Below are 19,827 nucleotides of genomic sequence, written 5' to 3'. Positions count from 1 at the left end.
ATGCATTTATTTGCAATGTAGCACATCTGTTATTAGAGCTGAACACTTAAATTCATATTGACATTGAAATATGGAAAAATACAATAGCAGCAACTTAAATGTTTTTATATGGACATTTCATAATCATTGTATAAAGAATAAAATCCGATTAGAGTGAGAAGTTTTCAGCAGATATAATTTGCCACCTCAGACAAATATACTATTTGTCTGAGGTGGCAAATTCACTGATACATGTAAAATCATATATGTATTGTATAGTCATGTATAACATACTGTAATGTTATGTATAAAAACATGTACAAGTAAAACATGTACATATAAATAAAGAAAGTAGAAATAATCCGCAAGGCAAATGTTAAATGACTGTTTGTCTGTCCTCTTGAATGCACTGAATGTTTAAATGACTTGTGCAGACAGGGTCAAGCTGTGCGGAGACTGATGTGAACTGAGTTGCTTCCTTGATATTCTGACGTCTGTACAGCTGTGTGTCCTGTCTTTCTGGGTCATTTCTGTTTCGCTCACAATCCCAGTGGACCTTAAAGAGACGAGGGCCTGCACGATAGACAGCGGCTAAGTCCATGACTTCTTCTGCTTCATCACACACACACACACACACACCACACACACACACACACACACACACACACACACACACACACACACACACTTAGAGACCAGCTGACACACAGGGATGTTATTCATAAGTTTCTGGGACAATGTCAACCTCAGTAGAGTTATGAACGCGGTGCCTATGCGGCTCCCATTCCCACCGATGCCGTTTCCTCTCTCCTCTCAGCGTCACCTCTTCTCCTCAGGTCCTTTTCTCTCTCTCCTCTTTCTGTGCCCTCTCTTCTTGTACAACAGACTAACATTTCAAAGTAACAAATATTCAGCTACCGTATGCATTTTTGAAATACCAAGTAAAATCAATTACATTCGACTCAGTGGCATCCTTTTCAGCATTTCAGAGCTCTATCAGGAGTGCTTATATCTTTTTGAATTCAGCTTTAAAATAAACATAGGCCTGTTTAGTGATGCTCCTCTCGCTGGTGGCATTGTGCCCCCTCTTGCCCCCTCCTCCTCCACCTCTTCCTCCTGCCCTGTTCCTCCTGGGCATTCTCGGCCTGGAGGAGCAGAAGGTGACAGATGTACACTCTACCTGCTGCTTTCCCCTCTGACCTCCCCTCCTTCTGCAGTCCTTACACCCCCCCCCCCCCCCCCCGACACACACACACACCCCCTCCTCCTCTCCACATTCCTTTCAAACCAACTCTCTCTGTACCTCCTGCCTCTCTCTACCCTTCCTGTCTACCCCTTCGCTATGCCAGCTATCTCTCCTTGCCCCTCCCTCCTTCTCCTTCTCCATCCTTCTGCTGTCCTCAATCTCCCCTTTCTGCCGTCTTCCTCTGACATGTAATATGAGACGTATTGACTCTGTACTTTGGTGCTATACACTTCCTACACTTCTTCCCACCCTGACTTGTTGGTTCGCTTTCAAATACTGCAGCTCTGATACCTGATTAAAGTTCTAAAGACATAAGCGTTTATGCAAGAACACACCCACACACACACACACACACACACACAGACACACACACACACACACAAGCACTTTCACATCACAGCCACGCACAACCTCACACTGCAGGGGTAAAGATGACAGATGTATTTTCCTCTTAACCCTGTCTCTTGCTCTCTCAGCCCCCCTCCCCTCAACACACACACACACATTCCCCCTGTTAAGGGGCTCAGCAGGTACAGTGGCATCTGTACGCCCAACCTGACTCATGGATATTTCATGTCGTGGAACATCACCAGACCACATTGCACAGTTGTAGGTAGGCAGACCAAAGCTGCACAGTTGGAGTCACACCCATGCTGTGCTGATCCTCAGTGCTCTGTATATATATATATATATATGTATATATATATATATATATTGAGGTTGCCTGTGCAGGATCTACTAGAACTGAGTCATCCGCTCTGCCCTGCCCTGCAGTACACCACAGCACTATACACACCGCTACGCCATGACTATAGCCTTGGGGTGGAGAGCTGGTGTGAGGAGAAAAGGAGTTGTGTGTAGAAGTGGTTATGCAGCGGTAAGACAGAAATAAAAGCTGAGGGTGGTGGTGTGATGAACACTCCACCTACCAAGGTGCTTTAAAAAGAAAATTGCTTCACATCCAAAACTGTTAAATACTGAGGAAATAGATGAAGATCAAGAGAGAAATAAAATGAAGCAAAGATTATAGGAATTGAAGTAACTCATCTTGTTTCATGAATAAACCGATCTCGCAGCACGGCATGTATATACATTCAAACATGAGGTATTCGTGAAGGTCAAAGAGGTGGAGGACAGAGGGCGAGTCAGGGGACAGGATTTGCACAGACAGGTCAAAAGATTTTGAAAAACAAAAACAGACAGAGAAATTGTTATTAAAACTTGTTTCATTCATCTCACACCTACCATCACCCTCCCCTCTTCCTCTCTCTTCCCTTGTTTCCCCCGTCCACGGACAAGACCCCGGGAAAGAGAGAGGGAACGAGAATGACACGTCTTCTGTCTGCCACTTCACATTAAATGGGAGCAGACATGGCCAGTCAAACCCAGATAGCCCCAGGGAGAGAGATTGGCGCAGTGTTCGGGAGACTTTTATTAAATATAGCCACACTGCCATATAGCTATCTGACTGCACTTAAAATAGCCCCTCAACTCGCTACTGCAGTGCTCTCACTGGAAATGGGATATTATGAAAGCCTGTAGACCATAAAGCACTAGCGATATTTAAATACTGGTCCTCTATCATAAGCTCAGAGATACTGTATGTAGGCAATTTGGGGCAATATAGAAAATATCATGGTGATATGATGATGATTAATGAAGCATATGAACACAGATGAAAAGTGGAAATTGAGGCCAGGGAATTTTTGCATGTCAATATTTCTTCATACCTGGTGTCGTTACCTTAATATTGGAGTAAAAGGTTATGCATAGCTGTGAGTCAAATCATTAGTGGTCAAAGATATCAATATCCTCATCCTATATTGATCAGATGCCTCAGGTTTTAGGCTTCCCTCAGTGGTTTTGTTTGAGTGGGTTTATGATTGAGATTAAGGGATTTTTTTCCCCTTTTTTTAAAATTTTTTTTTTACAACATAGCCCGCAGTGGAATGGATGTAAGTACATTGATATTGTATTTTTTAGATACTGGTGTTTAAATTTTATGCAGCTTTATACCCCAAGTCCACTATATTATTATATTACTACACTGCATTTATTTTACAGCTATAGTTACTTTGCTGATTTAGATTTTACACACATCAGTATAAAGTAGTGAACATTCGCTCCACCATGGCCAACTATATCATTAAAATGCTGTTCACGTGCTAGAACGTCTGAAATAATAATTAAATAGCATAATATATAGCAATATAAATACAAAATACATTATTTGTCAGTAACCTCTACAAGGACATAAGTGTTCTCTGATCTGATGCTCCTATTGGTAGGATGACATAATTTGTCAGTGCCTTTCAAAACTCTTTCAAATCACTCAAAAATAAATCTGTTTTATGATGTGACAATATCGTGGTTAAGGTTTGGTTAGGTGTACACAAAAATCATGTTTTGGTTAAAATGATCATTTTACTGAAGGTTATGGGTGCTTTGTCGTCATGGTTACAGTAATAACAATTTAGAGAATAACGCGAACAAAGAACTGATTCGTTTAGGGAAACATGCAAGAGAGCCAAACTATTGAGATGTGCTATTCTGTTTAATTTTGAAGGCAGTGCATGATGGGCCATCCTGGCTTTCTGAAGGGGATATAACATACATAAAAGAAAAAAAAAAACCCTTGCAAAGCAATTTTGTTCTATTCCCAGAAAGTTGCCTGCTATGCCTTTTCTCTACGCCCCACACCCTGACATATACACTATAGAATTCAGTAGTTCATCACTATCCATAAACAGAGACCGCTCACACAGGGAACATATGACAACTACTCTGGCCCCTGGAAAAATAAACCAAGGGCATGAAATAAGTCAAGCCACTTATCAACTCATGTGAAAGCACAACAGCACTCATGCTTGTGTCAAAGAGGCACTACTTCAACCAGAAATAAGCTAATATTTATCCTGAAAGTGAGAAGCTGATAGACACAAGAGGATATCCTCTTTATATTCCATGCATAAATATGCCATGTACATAAATCGGCCCTGTACGGATCGCATTGACAAGAACACGCTGCAACATTGTGTGTGGGCCGGGGGCTCATTTCATCACTCAGCCCTCACTCAGTCAGATGAGCAGTATATATGTATATAGATATATATATCTATATATATATAGATATATATATGTATTACAGTGTGTGAGTCACTGTATGTATTGCACAGCCAGAGAAGTTCTTTGATACGGATGGCCATAGTCAAGTGCCTGTATGGGTGGGCCATACATCAGCTGAGAGATAGAGCTCCTTTTGCCATCCTAAAGAAAGCTGACAGTAGCAGGCTTGATAGAAGTCAAAGCTTCACTCGAGGGATGAATGACACTAACATCACTGTGTGTGTAGGTGGGAGGTGTGTGTGTGTGTATGTGTGTGTTGGAGGGGTAACACAGTACCATTTGTCATAGCTGTAGGATAATGGCACAGGCATAGTTGCAGCAAAAATCTCACACATACATCACCTATGACCTTTGGTAGAACAGGGGAAAGAAACATCAAACACGACATGAATAAACACACAGATGTTGGAAAAGCTAAGTCAAATTTTTGTACCTTAAGAAAATAGAACAAAAAAATGCAAATTGAAAGGTCAGGAAGTCATTGCTGTGTTTTTTTTTTTTTTTTTCATAGAATGAATCACTCTGAAGCTGATTATTGATGAGAAGCAGGTTCACTTGATACGGTGGCATCCATCCTCATTTTCTGGGCATATTTTCTGATTCAGACTTATTAGTGGCATTAAAAAAAGCCCAAATACACATTTTGTGAAAAAGTTGGCTTTCCATCTGTTGTTAATGGAGTGGCTCCAGAATGCATCTCAACATTGGCAACCTAAATTGTCACCGCGGCTCTGTTGAGTCAACTGTTGAGAGACGCTGGGTTTTGCAAATATTTATCGTTCAATGTCAAAAGAAAAACGTATGTAAATTGTTGTTATAGTGCTGCAATTTGTATAACCAAAGTTCAGCAGTATAAGTGAAGCATTAAAATACCCAAAGCTACAGTAGGCATGACACTGAAATGGTTTGCAATTTCAATAAATACTTTAGCTGAGGGTAATGAAAAACAGGCTACGAGGCACACACAGTGTACAGCTGTTGCCTGCACAGAGACATGCACAGACACACAGTCATACGACGGTTTGGCTCAGATGAATAAAAAAAAAAGACAAAAAAAAAACTCTTGAAATGGAGCGAGATATGTCTCACTGGTTAAACAAGCTTTATCAAATGGTGCACTACACACACACACACACAACACACACACACACACACACACACACAAACACACACACACACAGGGCATGATAATATACTCTAACTCATGATCACACACATACACAGAGACACTGCAGAGTAATCAGTGATGGTTCAGTCATAGCGCAGTCATGCACTCGCAGTTCCTCAGCCGTCTACTGTGGAGATGGCTTTCAATTCCTCTCACTCTTGAACAATTCTTTTTTCCTCCCCTCCTTCTCTCTAAAATACCCATTCACTCTGTCCTTTTCCTCTTCACTTCCTGACCTCCTGTCTCCTCCCCTCTCACCACTTCCCCTTTCACTGTCTCATCTCCCTTTCCACATCTTTCAACTCCCCCCTCTCTAAATCCCTCATTCCCTCTCTGTCACCTCAACCTGTCTCTGCCCTTCCCTGCTCTGCCAGTCCTCTGTTCCCTGTCGTTGCGGTGCTGTGAATTTGCATTTAAACACTGCGCCTATTCACTGGGTTACAATAACACCGTCGCTCCCCTGATCTAGTCTGAGCACAACAGCAAACAACCATCCAAAAAAAAAGAAAAAAGACCCACCAAAGAACCAGCACGCATGGAGCATGCGCACACATGCTTGCAAACACAAAGGCAGCGGGAACATATACAGTTTGGCTTTGTTTAAATGTGTAAACAGTGATGTAAGAGTGAAACAAGGGAAGTGTGTAACAATGACGGACCGGAAGCATTTAGGACACATACACGTATGCAAAGACATATACGGACTGAAACACATGGCGTTTGGCTCATAGCAGTTAAGAGCTGGAAAACAGTGATGTGTGTCTGAAAGGGATAGAGTGTCAGTGAGGTGTCAGCACGGTACGGCCGACACGTCAGTCAAAGCAAACAACGGCCCTGAGCGGTTTTTAATGTGTGTGTCAGGTGTGTGAGAGAGCGTATACATATGTGTGTGTACGTCCCTAAGCTGTCCCTTTACGAGGGGATGCCAGTCAGCGTCTAAGCAGAGGAGGAGAGCAAATGAAATATTGATCTCTGATAAGACATGAAGTACTGTGTCGACGGCTCCTCTTCGGTTGTGTGTGTGTGTGTGTGTGTGTGTGTGTGTGTGTGTGTGAGTCTGTGTGTTTATGATCCTCTTCAACACACAAATCTGGACAACTATTGTTCATGAGTCACAAATGTAGTCAATGATAAACAAATGTGACAGGAAGCCGAAGGTCCCATGTCTTGGTCATTGTAACACCTGCAGGGAGACTCAGGGAAAGTGTCTCATTAAACCACTGTTTGACAGGAAGGCAGATGCACATTTGCAAGTTAATTTGACTGGCTTGTTCAAGAATCATAAAAAAGATCAGTTAGCCATTTATTTTGCATTAGATTTACGAGAGCCGCACTGATACTGGATACTGGATTTATGAGGCCGATACTGATTGAATTGATTGATTACTGAATATAAATATATATATATTATATGTATATCTATATATACATATATACATATGTATATATATATATATTTACATATATATATATATATATATATATATATATATATATACACGCAATTTTATATATAAACACATAAAATGTGTTTTAGATACAAACACATAAAATGAATTATCCCTGAAATTTGGTTATTAAGTAACTATGAACAAGATGTGTGCTGAGGGGGAAATTTTTTACAGTTGGTGGTCAGCTGTATGAAACAGTGACGCTGTTTTTCAGATTTCAGTTTGAACAACAGCGGTAGGACGACCAAGAGACCAACATTGCCATTAACAGAGCCACTTTGCTACTGTGGCGAAATATAACCCAGAAGATGTATCAGTTCGGCTCATACAGTAGTCGAGGACCTTGATTCTAAGCCTTACCCCAAGATGGATTCAGGAATTTATTTGTCCTCAAACACATGCTCATAAAAACATATTACCACATAAACCATGAGGACATCTACCCGAGAAAATCTATAATTCAGGCCTAAAACTACTGCAAAGCAATGAACGCCTTGACCTTTAAAGCTGTGAACCCTTCTAACTTCTGCCAACAGCCTTACATTTACTTTTAAATTATCAATGTAAACATACATCATAAATTAAATGTGGTTTTAGTATTGAAGGGTGAATAATGTAAAACAGACAAAAAAAAAGTATACTCCTGCATTGCCTCTTGCAGTAAGGAAATAAGTGTAAGGGAGAATACCTGCTAACTCTACACACACACATGCAGGTGTGTGTACATATTGGGATGCACAAGTTTAAGGAATAAAGTAAAGTAGCAGTTAAAAATAGTTTGCAGAAGCAGCACAGAGTGTTATAGAGCTCCCTGCACTCTGTCTTCTCATCATCACTTCCAGAGGTTAAAGACAGGGTGCGTCAGTTTGTGTGTACGCGTGTGTGTGTGTGTGTGTGTGTGTGTGTGTGTGTGTGTGTGTGTGTGTGTGTGTGTGTGTGTGTGTGTGTGTGTGTATGTGGGTATGCATGTGTGTGTAAGTGCATGTGTGTGTGTTTGTCTACAGCCCTCACACTCAGCTAGCTCATCATCACTTTCAAAGGTTGAAGAGACATTTTGTGAGTGTTTGTGTATGTTTGTGTGTGTGTGTGTGTGTGTGTGTGTGTGTGTGTGTGTGGTGTGTGTGTGTATGTGTGTGTGTGTGTGTGTATGTGTGCATGTGTGACGCAGCTCTGCTCTGTATTCATGTCTCGTGCTGATTGTGCTCTGAATGAATCTTGCTCCAGCCTGCTGGGTAGAGGGGGAGAGAGAGGGAGGGAGAGAGGGAGGGAGGGGAGGAAGAGAGAGAGGACAGAAGGGGAGTTAAAGGGCTGGATGAAAGCAGAGAGGGAAGGGAGGATTAGAGGGGGTGCAGGAGGATTGGAAAAGTGCGTGTGCTGGGGATTTTTCTCCCCCCTCGATCAGGTGCAATGCGGAGAAGGTGTTAAGATCTGCTGAATTTGCTTACCCATAAGCCTTAGCAGGTCCCTGTGAATAGGTCACTGCTAGGAATAGGTCATAGGAAGTGAAGTTATTGAGAATTATGCCAGATGGAGAAAAAAAAACAACTTGCATTAATTCTCTTAAGCCTTTTCATCAGATAAAAGCCTATAGGGTGTTTGGAGCGATAGCAATTAACAGCTTATGAAGCTGGTAATTCTTGGGACAGTACAAACATTTCTGTCTCTTATTAAATCACTGGCAGTCATTGTAAATGTTTCCCTGCAAGCATTTATCCTGGTTGAACCCTTTTTAATTTCAGAAGACTTTTATTAACATCTAACGCAGCTATTTGCCATCTACTTGTCTTAACAGTGTGGTTTCCAGTACATGTTTCTGGCCAGGAAAAAACTTTGTTGCATTTGGTGGTCTTGGTCTTTTGAGTATCAGGTACTCACCACCTGTGGGTTTGGGAGGTTACTCTGAAAAGTTGGTAATCCAAAGCGCTCAAACTAAGTACTGTGTCACGTTCACTTGTATTTTTTTCCCAAACGCAGTTTAGATTAAAACATACCCACTTTCGTTTTGGTTAGAGTTAAGGACAGGGCTTCAGTCATTCCATTGAGGCTTTTGTCTCAACTGCAAATAGACCCCCCCTAAATCCTACGCACCGATCCTTTATTTAGAGGAATGTTACATGTATGGTGTTTTCATTTCTTCAGTGGAATAGGAGCTTCTGTGGAAATTTAAGTGTCACGCTTCATCATCATTTATTTTCTTTCTCTGCTTGTCTGCATTTTGCTTTATAGATACACCAACTTTTCCACTGCAGTTAAGTGTTAAAACCTTTTTTGTGATATTTTGACATATTTCTCTGCATTTCCTCTGAGGTTTTCTTATGCACACACTGAAAATGAAACAAATGGATGGAATCGCACCTAGTGATGTGTTGTATGATGGTTGTGGATCAGCTTTACTTTTGTGGTGGATGGAAGATTATTGCGGATTTACAAAGGATTCCAGTGGTAGCACAGTGTCACTAGAAACTTCTCAAACTACTTCCACAGCATAATCCACAGTGTTCAGGATTTTAATTGTCTATATGCATCTTCCTGTGGAGCCAAAAGTGTAGTGTGTTTGCTATATTGTGGGGAAACTGTGTTAAAACTGTGTAAAAAATATAGCAGATTTCAGGTAGACACTTAGAGAAACCAAATCCTTCAAGGTTGGATGGTGGGTCAAAGTGGGCTGGGCTTGGGGTGTGGCTGAGGGTTGTGACTGATTTGTTGTGACATCACAATGACTGCGCATTTTAAAGCACATTTTCTGAACACAGGCTGTGTGCATTTCTCTGTAGACTGAGCGCTTTGATACTTTCACAGTATTAATATAGCAACTAGACCTTCTTTATAAACAAAAAAGACATGGAACTCTCACTCTATACAATATGGGACCTTTAGATATTTAAACATTTCCGTTGACTACCTGAACACAAAGAAGCCCCTTGAACGTATTTCTTCTGTAAGATATGATTAGAAAGCTTGGATATGTGAAGCCTTTTTAGCAATGCAAATATAAAGTGATGGCTACATGACTTTGCATCTAAACAAACACAAGCAATCACAGAAATTAAACTCAGGCCTGCATATGCGAGTTTGACTCAGAGGAAAGAACGCCTCAAACAGAGAGAGAGCGAGTGAAAAACAGCTCACAGAAACAAGAAATCCACAGACTGACCTTGTCTCACCAGGTGAAATCCAACTGCTGTGTACCACACATTGTTCTGTCTATTTTGAATAAACTCTTCTCCAACGACAATCACTGATGCCATATATCAGTCAGTTAAACAGCCAGATTCACACAGACGGTGGACTCCAATCCATTTCTCAAGCAGCTGTATCTCATTGGTTCATTCATCAAAGCCCGCTTCCTGTCCTCCGTCTCCCACCGGAACCAATTTGTTCATAACCCCATGAATTCTGGCACACTCGCCCCAGTGTGAAGACAAGGACCGCTTCCTACATAATTAGTCTGTACCAGGCATTACCGTCACAGTGACAAAAACACGACCTTATCCAGGATGGTCTGTAATTCTGGTCTGCACTGAACGAGGCACAGAGGGAGATGGAGGGTACACGAAGGGAGGTGAAGGGAGATGATAAGGTATGAGCAAAAACTGAGCGAAAGATTAAAAATTTGTTATAATTAGGTTGTGCTGTTAAGGGACCGAGGAGAATGAGTGTGATGGAGAAAAGAATGAGAAGAAAGATCAGGACAGGGCAGAATTAAAAAGGAAAAGGACAAAAAACATAATGAAAACGTGTTGTCATGTGGAACAGAGAATGGAACAGTGCCTGAGAGGTATGCATAAATGCACAGACACACACAAAAACACAAATAATATGAGACAAAATCTCCAGCAAACAGCACAGCTGTATGGGAACAAGTACTGAGATAGATGAGTCTTATCTCCTGCCTGTTTTTGGAATAAGCACAGGATCGGTGCAGAAAATGAGGAAATATACCTGTGAAGGAGCTACGACTAGAACAGTCACACAGAAGTACTTTGGTAGATTGTAAGTTGTTGGGGACATGGATTTGCTGTTGCATTTGCTTTTAAATCTGACAACTGAGTTTAATTCCCCACTCAAGATGTCCACTTTAAGGAAAAAACTTAATTAGTCCTTACGGTTTTAGATGCAAAGAACCACATGGGTCTATAAAAACTACTCACTTATTATTTCTTTTATTCAACCATAAGTAGTCGATGCACCACCATGTAGCTAGATGCTAGGAGGCTTTGCTGAGGCAAACTGAGCCAGGATTATTCAATGAGTTTTTGACCGTTGTGATCGTGAAATGGCAAGAAGTATGGCGGTTTATCATTTATGCAGTTTGTATGTGCTACTTTGTAGCCTCTGTAATTGTGTCATTCTGTGCAGATATTCTCAGCCCATTCCTGAAAAGAAACTCCTGGAGATGTGATCTTGTCCTATGACCTGCTGCTTTCATCCAATTGCCATTGGATGGCTGTGTTACATGAATAACATAGAGCCAATCATGTGTGTTTTTGCTTTTTGCTTGAATATGAAAAATACAGACATGTGTAAACTGCTGGGGAGATATATCTTTTTGGCTACTGACTTCTGTAAGGTGTTGTCTCCAAGGTGTTGTGGTTCAAACCTCTGAGACCACTTTCACATTCACTTGAATGTATTTTATTCTTCAACCCATCAGTGTTTTGTGTGATGTTTCCGGAGTGCTGAGTCTTTAATGAAGCTTTTATTTGTATTTCCTGCTGAGCATGTCCTCCCAAGAAAAACAATAGCATCATCGTTTCAGCAGATGCCCCCAAAAGCCGTATATTTACATTCAAAGTCCTCTACTGCTTGTAGAAATGATGACTCGTATCCATTGGGAGCAGGGAAGAAATAGCATTAAGTCAGTATAGAACTTCTGAGCTCACAGAGGGAAGAAGTTGGTTTGGTTTGATGGGTCAACAAAACATTAGACTTGATACACAAGAGACACATTCTCTACCAGCAGACAGTGTCAGAAGTATTTATATTTACCCAAAGAAGCTCTCTCTAACCCTAATAAGCCCTATTTTTGATTAACCTTTTCAAACCTGAACCAAAGAAATCTTAGATCAGAAAATGACTGTATTCCCGAAACCATGACTTATAAAGTTTTAAGAAGGCCCTGATAAATAAACGTGTCCTTCTGATAGGTATGTTGTATAGTGTATGCGTTGTCCTGGAGGGCAATGACATTTGAGGACTTGCTAATGCTCTAATATGTGCACAAAGATGTGGATACTGTGACAGACATTTGTAAGGACTGCAGGGAGCAGTAATACAAACTGAAAGTTGTTGACAGTAATGCACTAAGAAACAAAGCAATGTGCCAGAAAAAGGCATGCAGGAGGAAGAACATGCTAGCCAATGTAAACATGGATAATATAGTCAACACATAGAATATACACTGTGGATTTTGGCTTGAAGTTGAGTTTTTACATGAAGAAAAATCCTCACATTAAAGTTGAGAGGAACTGATTTAATTGCCAATCCTTAACCATTAGGTAACTTTTTGATTTCAGGAACAGGAGAAAACAGTATGTCCAAATCATTTATACATTGAGGCAGTGGGGGAGGGACAGCAGACAGCTGAGCACATGGATAGTAATGCAGAGAAACATCAGGGAAAACAACAGAGAGATGATGGACAGGTAGATCATCAAACACATGTACAGGAAAAAGAGAGAGAGAGAGATGCAGAAAGAAACAGAAAGCACTGACAGGGTGTACTGTGCAAAGTGTTTGAGGACCAGCGTCTGCTGTTAAAATAAGCAGTATGTATTTGGTGGGGTGTGGGGCTCTGAGGTAAGGATCTTGCTGTACATGATTTCCAGCTGCACACAAAGAAGTGCCGATTCAGTCCACAATGACAGTAATGACAGGATGGTGCCGAGCAACACCTCCCCTGTTATTAGAACCTGCACATTCATTCCCTTTGTCATAGGTTTAAGGTGACGCATGTCCAGGTTCACATGCACACATGGCGGATACACACACACACACACACACATATACGAGCACACATGCATTCCCTAAGAGTGGGCGAAATGCATCCGGCAGCCTCATTACGGTTCTCTAAACATCAGTGAAATAAAACTCTAATAAGGAACGAGGGTGGAAAAGGTTAATAACCAGCCTTATTAATTTTGGATTAAATATGCTTTAATGAAATCACAGAGCCGTGCTCAATAAACTGTTAAATGTTGCACTTCAGAAGAAGTACGCCATCGCCTTCTGATCTCTCCCTGAAGCGGTTGTCTTATCTGCCGGTGGAGGGCCTTTATTTTGTTTATTAGTTTATTTCGGGAAAAAATGAAGGGCAATTGGAAGAGTGGACGTCATGTGACCTGGAAGGTGTTAGGCAATTGGTTGATGAAGTTGCTTAATTCTTGTTTAGTGAACTTGAGCAACTTACTGCCACGGTGACTCACCAAGTGTGGGAGAAAGAAAAAGAAAAAGTTTTGAGGAAAGGTTTTCAGTGAGACGCTTGAGGGCAAATTGTGTGTGTCTGTGTGTTTGTGTGTTTGTGTTTATGCGAGTGCCTCCTCTTTGTTTGTCACTTGGAATGACTGAGTTTGAATTGCGAGAAGACTATTATTGTGAGTCACATTTTGTTGAAAATGTCAACGAGACCATTTGAAGTTCAGTGTTGTCCAATAAATATTTACACAACATCATTTGCGACTCATTTTGTCTAATAACAACAGGCTGATTCAGACCCAAATGTTAATGAGTTATGATTGTCCTTGACGATAGCACAGACAAAATGATAGCCCCATGTTACCGCAGCCCTACTGTGGCTACTTAGAGCTAGAGTTTGTTTTCATTATAGATAAAAGAGAAGAAGGCCCTTTCCTCAACCCAAAAATCATAGAAATACGCTGTCCATATTAGTAGGAAATGGTTCACAGAGTTGTTGACTGGAGGTACAAGCTGTGATATTAGATCATCTTAAATGGGCCAGCACCAGGACAAGGGACGTTCTGAACAAAATGTTTTCATTCATTTCACACACTCTGCTGTGCTTGCTCTCATTGTTGTATCTGTTTTGCTTTGTCATGATGTTGTGGAATCTACCTCCACCATCCAATGGGAATTCGTCATTATGCTGTCCTGTGAAAACCATCTATTTATCCATCTAAGTCCTGGTTCCAACTTCGTGACAAGGTATTTTTCAGCCTATCCGGTTTTTAAATTATTTGCCTCAAGACGCAGAAGAATGTTGTCAACACATAAAGGGAAACTTAAAAGTGTAGTTTGATCAGTTTTATCTAAAAAAAAAAAAAATCAAAATCACAACATTTGGAGATACATGGTTTTCATTGGACAGCAATGTTGCATTGTATGGTCTAAGAGTAGAATAAAACGGACTGGAATAAGTTTCTGTTCTTTGCTTTCTATCTAAAATATAACAAAGTTGTGCACTTGTTTATCTTATTGGGCTGCCAGAACTGCTTCCTGGTATAGGCAGTACACTGTAAAACATTTTAGGCAGGTTTAACTTAAAACTCAAGTTTACCTGCTGCTTTAAAAATATGAGTTAACTGTCTTAGACTTTAGTGTTCAGTCCTTTTACGAGTTATTAGTAAAATAGTAGAGTATAGTAATAGTAAAATCAGCAGAGTCAAATCCAAGCAACTTCAGAAATCAAATTCAATTCATCGAGGTTCAATCAACAACTGTTCAGTTGTGCTGACAAACATTACAGAGTTAATATAAAGATGTGAGCCCCCCAATGATCTTGCTAAATCATAATTTAAGCATTACAAGGAAGGGATGAAATACTAACCTGCATTATTGTCATTACAGTATTGTCAGAATAGATTCTCATAACTTTCTATCATGTCCGTTTTCTTCAAACTACAAAAACAAAGAGGCGTCCCGGAGAGTTTTAACTCTCAAACAAAGAATGCTGGGAAGTCTGAAAAGTCTTATTCTGTTTATGTAGAAACTTAATTTGATGAATTCACTAAGTAGTAACTTTATCATTGTAAGTCAAAAAACTACAAGTCAAAAAATAAATGAAAAATATCACTTATGTTCTACAGTGTATAGGCAAATGGGACCGCGGCATGCATACTTTACACACTGCTGGTACAGTGTGGGCGCGTTTGTTAATTATTTAAATCCTCTGACACGTCACAGGTATCTGACAGTAATTGACCTTCTGTGCTTTTCTATGCACAGATGTAAGATGTTCTACACAGATTGAGGGTTGAGATCATTTGGATTACAGCCGTTGTGCTCAGGATGTGTCCTCCATCAAAGCTTCTGCTGTGTCAGCAGGATTATTATGGGCTGCTCTCACTTTATGTAACTTGTTAACTTTTCTCAAAGGCTTTAGATAGTAGGGGGCATATACATGAGGCATACTTATGGAAATGCACATGTAAGACTGAATGAATGCAACTTTTTTTCAGTCAATTAAGTAAAAAAAAAAAAAAAAACAAAAACGTTTTTTGTACAAATTTACTTTACTGTAGCCTTAACTGCATAGATACTGTATAATTGACTAGAAATGTAAACTCAGCATTACCTTCCTTTGAAAGCGTATTTGTGGATGTGTTATAAATTACTTACTTACTACAAGTTACTTCTAAATTGAAGTCAGGGCTGTATGTTTATATTTGGGTCACTGTAGGTTATCTTAGTCAGATTCTGGCCAGCTCATTTAACTGTCTGTTTATGTTGAACGAGGGAAGCTGATATTGTTGCATTATTGAGACTTATTCTCACATCACCTTGTTATGAGCGATATATTACATTTTAATATATTTATATGGCCTAAGGGTTAGCTTGGGCAGGTACCATTGATTCTCATCTCTCCTCTTACGATGGGGTAAGAGTATGGTCATTTGGTTAATGTCACCTGATAGGCAATACTCAAGGCAATTAAAGTCCAAAAACATCCTCTGCTACTGATATTATGATAATAAATAAAGGCAACTCATGTGTGTGTTTTTCAACTCAGATCTTCTCTTGTGTGGATTCTGGAGGCAGGATAACGTTCAGAAAGACTTCTACTACTAAGAAACCCACCCTGAAACAATAAAAGTAAAGAAGACATGTTCCCCCACATCCCAAGTGGAAATAGTACTATTGTATATGACATTAGATGCTCAAGCTCTGTTTCCTCCTGCCTTTATTTTTCTCTTCATAAAATGACATTCTGTCTATAAAGTGGGAACTCACCTGGCAGAAAACGAACTCAGTCTAATTCATTCAAACAAACACACTGGTCATACTCAAAGGCAAAATCCACAAATACAGTCAAGAGCCCATGTTTACCCGAGTGTACCTCAGAGGACTAATCTTGTGTTCAAAGTTTTTCTTTTCTTTTCCTCAAGAAGCAGAGACCTAAATTCTACTGTGTTACTTTGTGATAATTTTTATCTGATGTGTTTCCCATTATGAACAAGAAGGCGATATTAGAGACTATTCATTTGACTCTATTAGACAAATTTGATCTGAGATATCTTCAATTGAGATTTATTTATCAGTAGTTTTTTTTTTGGATTTGTCTTTCTTTTGTGAGTTATTTGCTGAGGAATAGGATATAACAAATGTAAACACAAAGTATGTCATTTATATTTTAAGGATAAGGTGTAGTGTGCTTATCAGGTTATTACCAGAGCACCAAAACACCCAAAAGTGTCCAAAGCTTTTGTTTAATCTGAATGTACCATCTCTGCTGCTTTTTTCTTTGCAGCACCATTTCCTGATACACTGAAGAAGGATTAAAGATGTCTGCTGACAATGAAATGAGTCATTGTCTTTTATTGTATGCAGTGTCCTGTGCCACCCCAGAATGCAGCTTGGCAATGCATCAAATGTTTAAATTTATTGAAGATGCTTGTGCTATACATCATGATAATCTGTGTGTCTTATCATCATATATAACTGCTTCCCTACACCCCCGCCTGAAATTGTGATTCTTGCTCTTTCTCAAGCTGAACTCAAGAGGAAAACTCCTCTGTTCTCATCTTGGTGTTAAAACATGCACATTCAACAGCAGGTGTAAATGAAAGATCTGTTTTTAGATTGTGTGTTTTTTATATATATATATATATATATATATAAAGTGTTAAAACAGTGGGCCCTTGATGAAATTCATTCCCCAAAAACCTCCAACCTAAGCTTAAAAGTGTGGTTTTGTAAGCGTCTGTCAGTTATCTTGGTAGCTCCTTTTACTTCCACTTATTTCTGTTGGTTTGTGGATACATTCAGTGTAGTTAAGATATCAGGGCTTGTTTTGTTTCAAAGGAAGGTAGAGAAAAAATTAATGGCATTCATTTTTTTTTGCTGTTTGAAAAACAACTTCCGCAGACTTGCAATTTGCTAGTAATCCATCACAATAAACAGGAAGACTTAATTTGGTTTTGTTATAGTTGCTGTGTTATTGTTGTTTCATTGGGAGTTGAGTTTTGTTTCTTTTTGTTTTTTTTCATATTATTTCACACCTACTCTGTGCTAGCTGTCAATCACGACATCCACAGGAAGAAATGGAAGTCTCCACCAGTAAATAATCCCTAAGAAATGTCTCCTTTTGAACTTTGTGTCACATTTGGGTTTGATAGGACAGTCGGCATGGCTTGACAGCCTAAAAGATGTTTTTTAAATACATACTGAATTTAAAAATATATATATAAATAAACTGACCATGCACGGTATTCATTCCAAAATTATTTTAAGAAATGGAAAGAAAATATGAGCCATTACTCAAAGTGATACCTTGTGCTTTTCTATTAGACATCAAAACATAACCCAAACTTGACCTTAACTCAGCATTTTTAACTCTCAAAGTTCTTCCTGCTTCGGAAAGACTTGTCAAATACTTTCACTCAACGTAAGTGTTTGAGGTGCAAATAATCATATTCTCTTACTGTTCTATGGATGAGTTGTGTTCCCTCCGAAACGTTAATTTCTTTCCATCCTCAAAGTTCAAGGTCATCATAAGCAAACACACACAAACTTGAACACATGTGGGCAAAAGGTATCGTAAACAATACAAAACATTTATGCACAGTATTTGGGTGAATGGCTGTGTCAAGATACATATACACTGACAGATTTTCTACCTCCCACTGCAACTTCCCAAACATACTGAATTTTTATCCCTGACAATACTTTCTCTCCACCAACACGAAAGGTTGATGACACTGCGGCTGACTCAGCCTGACGGTAGAAATCTTCATTGTGCTAATTAGATCCTCCGCTGTCTGTTAAAGACTTCTATCTCCCCCACATCTCCACGCCCATCTAATCTGGCCTTATCTGCAGGCTCTATCTCAAGGTGATTGCTGAGATAGTCTCTGCCATGGAGTTAAAAAGAGCACTATTGTCTGAGTGAGCAGAAATAGAATCTCATTTCCCCTCAGTCAAACTTGTCCAAAGTCAGGCTTCATGTTAGTGTTTGTGTGTACAAGTGTCTGTGTGTATGTGTGTGTGTGTGTGTTTGTGTGTGTGTGTGTGTGTGTGTGTGTGTGTGTGTGTGTGTGTGTGTGTGTGTGTGGGTCTTTTTGAACGTGTGTGTGTGTGTGTGTGTGGTGTGTGTGTGTGTGTGTGTGTGTGTGTGTTGCCGCCATCACCCTGGGGAAAACTCTCTGAATTGGTACAAAATGTCATTTCGTCACTGCAGGCCATGATGCAGCAAACAAAACCAGACCCACACATGGTGGCACCCACAATAAAGTTAAATAAAAACACAGCTGGCTTGTTCAAACCCCAGACAATTGCTTTTGCTGCAGGATAAACAGTTTTATTCTATGCCGCTACCAGATGTGTTCAGGTCGTTTTCATGGTGTTTATATGCTTTTCTGTTCACATTTGGTTTGTTACATTTGGAACACCTCAGGGACTCAAACTCCTGCTTTCTGCTCAAGCAAACATTTCTATGAAAAAAAAAGGGGCTCCAGATGACTTGGATGAGGCGGTTTGCCTGTGTGTTAGCACTGCAGTGAGCATCAATTTCAGACAGCTGAACACATGAGACAAGCTCAAAAGCGGTGGCCATGGATCGCCTGTTTGTATGCGAGGGAAAGAAGTGTGCAGCTTAACTTTAGGCCAACTGTCTGGCAGGAGCAACACATACAAAATCTGTCTGCTGCTGTATCACCACCACTGGCACTTGAGGTAGTAGGTTCATAATCATTATGTTACTACAATCAAGCTCTGCAAAGTGGCTGGTTGTGATCTGAATACACATTGTGGTCCGGTCTCTCTGTAGGAGTCAAAAGTATGACTTTCCTTCAAGGGCAAAAAGTTAGGCTGTGTTTATACTCTGTTTAAATTTCTACAATTTTCACACGACTTGTGAGAGGACGCAGTCATTCTGTTCAAGGAGGGATGAAGAGAAAAACAAGACTAGGAGACTGCTTTTTGCTGAATGCTAACGTCAGCATGCTAACGTCAGCATGCTAACGTGCTGACAGTCACAATGTCAGGATGCTGATGTTTAGCAGCTTTACTGTTTACGATGTTCAGTACCTTAATTTAGCATGTTAGCATCCTCACATTTGCTAATTAGCACTGAACACAAAGTACTGCTTAGGTTGGTAGGAATGGCATAAGTTTTGCAGGTATTCATATTGCTGTTACTTAAATTGCTAGTTGTTTTCGCATCTGTAGGCAAAGATACACAGACTAATCAAGCCAAATTTCACTGTGAAGATCCAATTACCCACATAATCAATCTGTGTTTATGACACCCCCAGCAGCATGTCTACTGAAATCAGGACGTTGCATCAATATGGCCGCATCTGTCGTGTTCATAAACACATGAACACAGTAGCTCATGAGCGATAAATAGTAGAAACTTTACCAGTGGGATCGTCAATTGATCTTATTAGATTTTGAAGCACCTG

General features: G+C 40.0%; 1 long non-coding RNA gene across 1 annotated transcript in view; it reads left to right on the top strand.

The window, feature by feature from the left end:
- The window catches only part of LOC130166240 (uncharacterized), a 155,650-nt gene extending 138,924 nt beyond the window's left edge, over positions 1–16,726 (top strand). Inside the window, exon 4 of the long non-coding RNA XR_008827125.1 lies at positions 15,936–16,726. This is a non-coding gene — a long non-coding RNA (uncharacterized LOC130166240). The remainder of the gene's footprint in view (positions 1–15,935) is intronic.
- Positions 16,727–19,827: the final 3,101 nt, after the last annotated feature.

Source organism: Seriola aureovittata, chromosome 3 (genome assembly GCF_021018895.1).
Source record: "Seriola aureovittata isolate HTS-2021-v1 ecotype China chromosome 3, ASM2101889v1, whole genome shotgun sequence".
NCBI lineage: Eukaryota > Metazoa > Chordata > Actinopteri > Carangiformes > Carangidae > Seriola > Seriola aureovittata.
The sequence above is the reverse complement of the archived record's forward strand: the minus strand, read 5'-3'. Positions and strand labels throughout refer to the sequence as shown.